The 10157-nt window shown below is 53.3% G+C and overlaps 1 long non-coding RNA gene across 1 annotated transcript; it reads right to left on the bottom strand.

Annotated features, from left to right (window-relative positions):
• LOC111724181 lies at positions 1–6227 on the bottom strand. The gene is made up of 3 exons (XR_002772522.1): positions 5603–6227; positions 3982–4273; positions 1–55 (listed from the first exon to the last, which is right to left on the bottom strand). It is a non-coding gene; the product is annotated as an uncharacterized LOC111724181 (long non-coding RNA).
• Between the last annotated feature and the right edge of the window lie 3930 nt (positions 6228–10157).

The raw sequence follows: 10157 nt of genomic DNA on the forward strand, positions 1-10157 counted from the left end.
GGACAGTGCCCAGACACCTTCCTAAGGCAGAGGCCAATTTGACTCCTGAGTCCACCTGTCCAAGAAAAGAGGCTTGAAGGATTTCAGCTCCAGGGGTCTGCCCTTGTGAACAGTTTGTCTAGTTCTCCACCCCTCTGTCCTCATCATCATCCTGGGAGCAGAATTGTGGTCACATGCTGAACATCAGTAACATGCTGTCCCTCCTTTCTCTGTCACACCAAAGAGGCTGAACCCCTACCCCTCTGCTCTGGGGAGCATGAAGCAGTTCTCTTGGGGCTTGTCCTGCCTTGAGTACTAGACCCACAGTGGGTCTCCGATCTACCTACTGTTATTTCAAGACTGTAAAATGCACAGCCCCCAAAATGCCTTTCCCAAGTGCACTATGATACCAGAAATAACTTTTTTGAAACCAGTAGGGAAAAAAATCCTCTGTGTCGGGGGGGGGTGGGGGGTGGGTACATTTATTTATACACAAAAGACTAAACAACTTCAATTGAGGGTTTACTATATGCCCAGTTCTGAGTAGGGTGTGTTTGGGATACATCAGTGAATAAAAAAGCAGAACCTGTCCCTCATGTACAGTTTACATTCTAGCAAAAGAAAACTGGAAGCAAATGATAAATACAATAAATAAGCAAATCACACAGTAAGTTGGAAATAGAGGGGAAAAATAGAGACAGTAAAGAAGGTTCAAGAGAGCCGTTAGTAAGGCTGGGGTGCTACCATTGTAAACAGGGGGGAAGTGCCTTGTGAGCAAAGGCTCCAAGGGAGTATGGGAGAGCCATGTGGCTATTTAGGGGGAAGAGATTTCCAGACAGAGGTTATAGCTGGAGCAAAGGCTCTAAGGCAGGAGCTGGCTGGTCCAGGGCCATGTTCCCATGAGGGCCACTGTGACACACAGATGTCTAAAAGAGATGGGCACTGCAGAGTTCAGGCAGAGTAGTGGCACGCTCCAACATCTTTTAAGAGGATACTCTGGCCAGCTTGGTACTAATTCCACCAGTCTGGGAGGCCAAGGTATCATTTGAGTATCACTTGAGACCAGAGTTTGAGACCAGCCTGGGCAACATAGCAAGACCCCTATCTCTACAAAAACAAAACAAACAGAAAAATTAGCTGGGTCTGGTGGTGCATGCCAATATTCCCAACTACTTGGCTGAGGCAGGAGGATCACTTTGCTTGAGCAAGTTCGAGGCCTCAGTGAGCTCTGATTACACCACTGCACCCCAGCCTGAGAGACAGAGCAAGACTTCCACCTCTGTTGAGAGAGAGAGAGAGACAATCTGGTTGATGTGTTGGTATTGAGAACAGACTTTAGCGAGTCAAGGGAGTAGCAGGAAAATCAACTGGGAGGCTACCGCACACTGCAATAATCCAGGCAGGAGAAGGTGGAAGCAGTGGGGTGATGAGATGTGGATGGAGCCTGGATATGTTTTGAAGGCGGAGCCAAAAGGATTTCCTAACACACAGGCTAGGGACTGCACGAGAATGGGGAGTCCAGGAAGCCCCATGGCATGGGACCTGAGGAAGGGGAAGAATGAAGCCTGAGGGGGGAAAGACCCTGGTAGGGCAGACTTGAGTGCTAGGGGATGGAGAGAAAGGAAACCAGGAATTAATTGGGGGCATCTATTGGATATTGCAGAGGGGAGCCAACCCAGGAATAGGCTGGGATGGAGGAATTTGGACTGGGCTGCGTATGTGGGAGCCCTGGGCATACAGATGGCATCTAATGTCCTGAGGCCAAATAAGGTCCCTGAGGGTCTGAGTGCAAACAGGGGAAAGAAAGAACCAAGAACTGAGCCTTAGAGAAGCCAGTGCCAAGAGGCCTGCGAGGAGAGGAAAGAGCCACAGAGGGGACGGAGAGGGAAGCCCAAAGAGTAGGACGGACCAGAGGGAAGGTGCGGAAAATGGCCAAAGAAGATGCCCCCAAAGCCTTTCCCCAAAACAGAGAGGGTGCATGGGCAGCAAGAGGACAAAATGGGTGCAGTGCCTGGGGCTCAAAGGAGTAGAATGCTGGCCCCATATGCCAGAGGTGGCGGATTCAAACCCAGCCCTGGCCAGAAACTGCAAAAAAAAAAAAGAGGACAAAAGGGAGAGGGAGGGAAGGGCACTGATGACCACATCTCCCACTGTGGCCCCGATCTAGTCCTTGGCGGCTGCTTGGCTCTGTCTAGGTAGGAGGAACTCAGAGGTAGGGACGCTATCAGCTCATCCCACTGGTGTGCCTGCGTCATCAGGAAAATGGCCAGCAGGAGCAGCTGTTATCAGTCACCAAGCAACTCAATTCTCCACGGGGCATCATAACAACTGGGGACAGGGGACAGGACTCTGGGCTTAAAGGCCTCCTTCCAGTCCCTGTTGGACCACTCTCTGGCCATTGGACAAAGCTCTAATTGAAATAGAAGTTTTGAAATATAAAGCTGTAAAAAAACATGTTTGCTGGAACACTGACACTTGGAAGGGTGGGGGCATGTCTTTTTCCACCTTTCCCAGCCCTGTAACCCCTCATCCTTCAACAATCAGTTCAGCCAGCACCCCTTCCTGGGAAGTCTTCCCTGACTCTTTAGTGTCATCAGTAGTCCTCAGCAATAGGGAGAGAAATCAGCAATGTCTGGAGGTTGTTTTGGTTGTCAGAGCTTAGCAGGGGTGCATCTAGTGGATGGAGGGCAAGGGTGCTGCTGAACACCCTGCAATCCACAGAAGAGCCCTCAGTAATTGTCCAGGCCAGAATGTCAATCATGCAGTGGTTGAGAATGTCAGCTCCAGGTAGAGTAGGGGCAAATCACATCTTTCCCAGTCGGTGGCCATTGCCCCTTTCCTGTCATCTACTAAGACAGAACTGAGCATGCCCACTACTCAGCTCCCTGCCTCCCTTCAGCTAGTCATACCCTGTGACCCAGTTGGGCCAATGAGATGTAAAGGAATGTTCAATGAGAGCTTCTGGGGAAGATTTTCCTCCTTGATAAAATGAACAGGTATAGGAGGAGGCCCCACCCCTCCACTCTGATTTTGTTTTGTTTTGTTTTGAGACAGAGTCTCACTATGTTGTCCTCAGTAGAGTACCGTGGCGCCACAGCTCACAGCAACCTCAAACTCTTGGGCTTAAGAGATTCTCTTGCCTCAGCCTCCCACGTAGCTGGGACTTCAGGCACCTACCACAACACCCAGCTATTTTTATTTTTATTTTTGTTGCAGTTGTCATTGTTACTTTAGCTGGCCCAGGCCAGGTTCCAAGCCACCAGCCTCAGTGCATGTGGCCTGCACGGTAACCACTGTGCTATGGGCTCCGAGCCTCCACTCTGATACTGGACACAAGGATATGATGCTTAGCTACTTGGGTTGACTACCTTGTCTTGGCTACTTGGGTTGACTCCTATTACTTGCAGCCAAAAGCACCCTAGGAAGGATGGGGCCACCCTCCCTGTGCTCCCGATGTTTGTTTTCTGGTGACGTGTCCTCCTATTCTTCTGAATTGTGAGCCCCTGAGTCCAGGGCTGTGGTTCCCATTGAGGATCCCCACACTTAGCACTTCACCTGGGACAGAGTAGAGAGAATCCACTGTGGCTCAGAGAGAATCCATCGAATACATTTCAAGGACAGAAGAAAGAATGCTTCCTGCTCTCAGTGGCCCAGCTGTGGGATTTCCTGAGAGCCACTCCAGCAGATGCCACCCAGTAGGCTGGCAGAGCTGAGTGTAAACACATCTGGGGTGAATGCCCTCGGATGCTGGAGACAGCAGAAGTGCTGGCCCAGAGGCCAAGGCTCCGGCAACACTGTGCTGAAGACCAGACTGTGCAGGGGGAGGTTGGCAGCATGCTGCAAATGTAGATATTTCTTCCAGAAAAGCCCTCCCTGATGCCTAGCCCACACATAAACAGACTTTTCCAGCTGCCCCAGACCCCTACTTTACAGGGCTGGGGAAACAGTAAGCCTTCTGGAACCAGCTGGACCAGTGGGCTTTCCCATGTAGGAAGGACCCACCTGAAGCCTCAGGAGTGAGACGATTGACAGGACAGGGCTTAGGGTGAGCAGGGCCTCCTCCCTCTTCTCCCAAGCTTCTTCTCTGAACCCAAGGCCAACGATGACCGACTCCTTTCTAGCCGAGGCTGGATGCAGGGCTCCATTTGAGTCTATTCCCAGGACCTTCAGAAGTTTGTCAAGGGAGGCTTCAGGTGACAATGAGGTAGTACGGCATAATGGTTGGGGGCACCAGGCTGGCATGTGTTGGAATCCCAACTCAATCGCCTTCCTTCTTCCTCCCCTCATGCAGGTCCTATTATGTGCAGGCACCGTGTGGTACCAGAGTTACAGTCAGCCACTGAATTCAGGTGACAGCCCTACTCGGTGACGTGGAGGTCAGAGTGCTAATTGGGGAGGCACACGCTAACACATAGTCACACAAGCCTTCCCACTGTAATGACTTCCACAAAGGAAGGGCACAGCACAGGGGACAACGGGGCAGCTGTATGGACTGGAACCAGTCGCTCAGTTAATCTGAATCCACCCACCTCCTGTGACATTCATGAGAATAAATGGAGTAATACACGTAGGCCAGGCTCTAAGTGCTCTCTGATGAGAGGGCTATGGGCACCATGGTCTGCAAAGCAGGTGACAGGCTTGGAAGCCCTGACGGAGTCTTCAGAGGAGTGCCTCAGCACTGGCTGTGGCCTGGGGGCCTATGGGGTAAAGTGGCAGCCCCCCTGGCACTTCTCTGCTATTGGAGGGACAGCCTCTAGACTCCATGCAGAGCCTGCCTGCTCTCCCTGACCTTGGTCCAGCTACTGCAGTCAGAGTCAAACAGATCTCCCAAATCAGGATATGCTGGACCCTGACCCAGGCCCCTGCCCTTTCTCTGGCCCACGGTACCAAATAGCCCAAGGGCAGTTACCCTGCCGTGGGTGGCTGTGGCTTTATGGAGACCAAGGTCCAGCTGGCAAGGCGCCCCTGAACCACCACCTCTCCTTGGCTCCCTCCCCTCAGGAAAAATGGTTTTAATGAGTAACAGAAGGCCCCCCGCCAAGAGCTCTGGGGTTGGCACAAGATGGGCAGCCGAGAAGAGCCGCAGGACCCAGCTGCTACCACCATCCCTCCCCTCCCAGGTCAGCTGGGCTGGGTGGTAGTGCTCAGGTTGGGGAGGGCCCAGGCCTCCCTGCTGCCTCTGTTTCCCTGGCAAGAAGATCCGGGTAGACACTTCCACTGGGGTCGGAGTTATAAGTGAAGGGGGGCACAACAGATGTCTGCTTGGACTTGTTGTCCAGCCAAGGTCTCAAAGGCAGCTACTGCCCAAGAGAGATGGGGCAAGGTCAGGGAGGGCCAGGAACAGTGTCATGGGAGTTTAACCTGTGCAGTTACACAAGGCCCCACATTTAGGAGGACTTGGTGCCTGGTTTCATATTTTGTTGTCACAGTCTCCAAATACTTAATAATTATTTTTAACAAATGGCCTTACAAATTATGTCATTGGTCCTATCTGGGGGTGAGGCTATTTATACACTCCTTGTCTGGGAAACAGAATCAGAGGGTGTTGGAACAGCCAACCCACCCTCCTCCCACAGCCCAGGCCTGAATCCTCCCCACCACTGTTCTGAGGAAGATGAAGTACCTGGCAAGGCCTCCCCTCAGCGCAGCCAGCGCGGAATGTGTGCTTCCGGGAGAGAAGGGACAGAAGTGACCTCAACAGCCAGCAGGGAAGGTCAGGAAGAAGGGGGCCCCTTGGCTGCCTCTTCCCCCTGGGGAGAAGATGGGGGGCGGGCAGAAGAGCTCCTCCAGCCAGAACTGGCCCTCCAAGAGGAGGCTGCAGCTCTGGCAGGCACAGAGAGGGGTGTAGGGAGGAGGGCAGTGGGGGTGAGGCCCGGAGCCAAGAGAAAAGCTGTTCAGGGCCTCAGCCAGTCGGGCCAGCCCAGGCCTGCTTTAGCCTCTGGTCTTCAGCCAGTAGGTAATTCAGAAATTCCTCCAGAAGGCTGCTGGGGCCTGCTTGCCATCCTGCCTGTCCTCCCAGAGCTTGAGCCAGCCTGTAGGGGCCCAGCGGACTGCTACGTTCCACCTCCCAGCTGCCAGCAGCCTGCTCCTGTAGGCTTCTGGTCGCTCACAGCTGGTCCAGGGTCAGGCGGTGCCGGGAAACGAGCTGGCAGAAGGGGAGCGGGCACTGGGTCCCAGGCCAGTGCTGGGAAGGATCCAGGCTCCAAAGAAGAGAGTGGAAAGAGGACCCCACCCTGGTGGGGGGTGAGGAGAGTGGAGACTTAGCCTGGCCTGGCCCCTGGCCCAGAGTCTGTCCTCCCTGGCAACGATGGCCCAGGCTAGAGCCAGGGGCCCCTGGCAGGGCCTACTGGACACCCTCATCTTCTGTCCCTGAGGCGGAGAATTGAGCCAGGGAGACTTCTTCCTCTGGCTGTCCTAGGATCTAGGCTGCTAATCCCTCTCTATTAAAACGCAAATGTTCTGGGGAGGCTGGGAGAGGACATCAGAATCTCATTCCTCACTTCCTAGGGAGGTTTGTGGCCTGCCAACCCCAGAAAGGCCCAGAGAAAAGAGTGGGGAAAGGATTCAGGAAAACTGGCGGCAGGTGACAATGTAACAACCCAAAGGGCCCTCCCTGGACAGGGCAACAGTGGCCTCGACAGTGCAGAGCTCCAGGTTGGATGCCAGTTTTGTTGTTCACTGGCTCGGCAACCTTCTCACCTCTAAGGGGGAAACTCAGTCCCTTCCCCCAAGTGACTGCCAACACAGGCTCTGCTAAGAACCATGAAGGGACAGGCACTGGACTGTCAGCCAACTGACATGGCCCCTTCCCTGAGCAGTGGCTCTGCACACCCCCAGCACAATCTGGGTCCCTCGTAGTCCCATTTGCCATTGGCCACTCTAAGCCTGTTCCTGAGAGTTGGGATGGTTTGGGGCAAGAAGGGAACTAGAAACACGTCCCTGGGTAGCTCCCCACAGGGTGTTCTGCCCTGGGCATCCAGTCTAGCTGCCACAGGCACAGCGACCCTCAGAGGCCCGATCCAGATGCCTTCTGCTGTTGACTCACCTTCAGGTCTGCCAAATCTGCAAACACTGCCGAGCACAAATCTGCATTCATCATTTCCTTTAAGAGCAAGAGCCCCAGAGCGCTTGGGCCCCTGCATCTACAGAGCCTGTGGAGGCTGAGAACAAAGCCCCTCAGCTAGCTCTGGAGGATACCTCTGCCAGCTGCCCGCCTGACCAGACGAGCCTCCACTAGCATGGCCCTGGCCTGGCCCTATGTCCCCTCCATGCTACCCATACTGCCTGCTTCTCAGAAACCCCAGTTCTCTCTACTGACTCAGTTCCCCCCTAATTTTGCTCCTTTCCTGTTTTGAGCACTGCTCATGCCTGAGTTCTCACACTTTCCCCAGACTTCCAGCCATGAGCACTACACAGCTGGCTACACAGGGATCCACTGACCACTGCCACCTGTCACTTGGTCTCCCTCACACTGGCCTCTGGTCACTAATCCAGGACCTCTGCAGAGTGCCCCCAAAAGCCTCATCAAGAACTTATGGAAATTTCAGGGCACCGCTCATGTGCTCACAGACCAGGCAGTTTCTCACCTGTGGGTTCACTCTTCTCCCGCTCGTTCCTGTGCTCACAGACCAGGCAGTTTCTCACCTGTGGGTTCACTCTTCTCCCGCTCGTTCCTACGGACGCACGGTACCTACAATGCTCATGGCCCCACACTATTGCAGGAGGAGATTATCTCTCTCCTCCTGTGGGTGTCACTGTGTTAGAGGGTCCCAGAGCAGGATGGCGTGTGCCCCTGTGACAGCATTTAATAAGAGGGCTCTTCCTCTCATTTAATTTACCCCATTCCCCTCACGTCTGCCTCTGTTTTCCACAGGGCTCAAATATGAGCTGCAGGGAGCCAAACAGTCTTACCCAGAATCACCCTTGCCTCTCATGCCTCAAGGACACCCCGGGTGAGGGGCCTAAACCTCTCCCTGGCGGTGAGTGGCATCCCACACACTCACACACTGGCTGCTCCTGCACAGAGGCCCGTCCTTCCTGTACACAGACACCCTCTACACACCCAGCAGCCCTCGCCCCTTCCCACCTGGCTCCCCCTCCAGCCGCCCCACTGCTGGGGTCCTTGATTCTTCTGCATCTATCACTGAAGTTCCATCTTCATTCCCCACTCCCACAACACGACCAGATCTGGAAATCCACATGACAGATTCCAGCCCTCTATGCCCATCCTTCTGTCTGTCCTATAGAATTTCCGAATACAGCAGCTTTTAGAAATAAAAAGAGCACGCATTCCCGTGCAGCAGGCAAGGTTAACCATCAGGTTGGCAAATCTCTCCCTGACTGGTGGTGAACTCAACTGCAGGCCTGCCCAGAGATGGGGGATGGTCTCTTTCTTGTCTACTGACTCCTCCGCCCCACTCCCTTTGGGGAAAGAGAACGTGCTACTACCAAGCCTGGCTGTGGTGTGACTCTCCCTGCTCTGACAGGGGACTTTTTGGAAGAGAAAGTGCCTCTCTCATCTTGCAGTGGAGCTGGAACCTTGTGGCATCCAGAGGATGGAGACCATCACCCCTCAACAGAACAAGTTTAGGAAACATCACATTGACGGGTGTTTTATGCAAAGCACCACAGTGATGGTACCCAGGGAACAAAAAAAAATCTGACATAAAGTCCCTATCCTTAAAGCAGTCCCTATCCGCAACCTTCCTAATGTCACAGCCCTTTAATACAGTTCCTCATGTTGGGGTGACCCCCAACCATAAAATTATTTTCATTGCTACTTCCACTACAACATGAGGAATTGTATTAAAGGGTCGTGGCATTAGAAAGGTTGAGAACCCAGCTAGAGCATCTGGGGCAGCTCCAAGCTGAGAAGCAGGAGGCAAAAGGTCCTGAGACTACCAGGGCTAGAAAACGCCAAATTGTAGCTGCAGAGAAAAATGCCTCTATCTGGATGTCCTTGGGGAGAGGGCTGGAAAGCTTATTAGAGCATATATTCGCTTTAACCAAAGTTCTCATGCTTCGGTGTGTGTAAGAATTTCAAAGGGGCCAGGCGCAATGAGTCACACCTGTAATCCCAGCACTCTAGGAGGCTGAGGTGGGAGGATCCCTTGCTCAGGAGTTTGAGACCAGCATGAGCAAAAGTGAGACCCTGTCCTCTACTAAAAATAGAAAAACTAGCCGAGCATTGTGGCTGTCATCCCAGCTACTCAGAAGGCCAAGGCAGGAGGATCGCTTGAGCCTAGGAGTTTGAGGTTGACAGAACAAGACTCCCCCCTCCCCAAAAAAAGAGAGAGAGAGAGAGAAGAATTTCAAGTGGGGGTATCTTGATAAAAGTGCAGAAATATAGCTCGGCACCATAGCACAGTGGTTACAGTGCTGGCCACATGCACTGAGGCTGGAGGGTTCAAACCCACCCTGGGCCAGCTAAACAACAATGACAACTGCAACAAAAAAATAGCCAGGTGTTGTGGCAGGCACCTATAGTCCCCGCTACTTGGGAGGCTGAGGCAGGAGAATCTCTTAAGCCCAAGAGTTTGAGGTTGCTGTGAGCTGTGACGCCACAGCACTCTACTGAGGGTGACATAATGAGACTCTGTGTCAAAAAAAAAAAAAAAGGTGCAGAAATATGCCCTTCCCCTGCACAGGAGTCTGCATTTTATAGCACCGCAAGTGATGCAGCTGATCCATAGACCACATGTCTGTGGCCTTTGAGTGGGGGGAAGCCCCCACACCCAGGGGGAGTCATCCGTGGCAATCTCTTTCTCTTGGGGTGGACACAGAGCTGCTACCCTGATGTGACAGAGACATAACTATGCCAATTACTCCCAGGGGGAGCACATCACCTTGTAGTCCTGCAGGACTGGGCGCTCCTGATGGGAAGGTGATGGCTGTGATGGCAAAAGGATAGGCCTTGCCCTAAACTCAGGGAACAGGGCAAGAGCCAAGGGTTCCCTTGCTGCCAGCACCCCAGAGTGCCCTGCTTATTCCCCAGGGTGGGGAAGAGGTGGCCTGTTCCCTCTCAAACTTATTCCCTTCTAACTATGACAAATGCCAGCACCACAAAGCTGGCCGTGTCTACATCTGTGCTTGCACACTTGCTCGGAGCGTGGAGTTCTGGTGCTCTGTGGGGGCTCCCCAACTGCAGTCTGGCAGAGCTGAGCCTAGGACTGAGTTGG

This window comes from Otolemur garnettii, unplaced genomic scaffold (assembly GCF_000181295.1).
Source record: "Otolemur garnettii isolate 467f Iridium unplaced genomic scaffold, OtoGar3 scaffold00020, whole genome shotgun sequence".
Classification (NCBI taxonomy): Eukaryota; Metazoa; Chordata; class Mammalia; order Primates; family Galagidae; genus Otolemur; species Otolemur garnettii.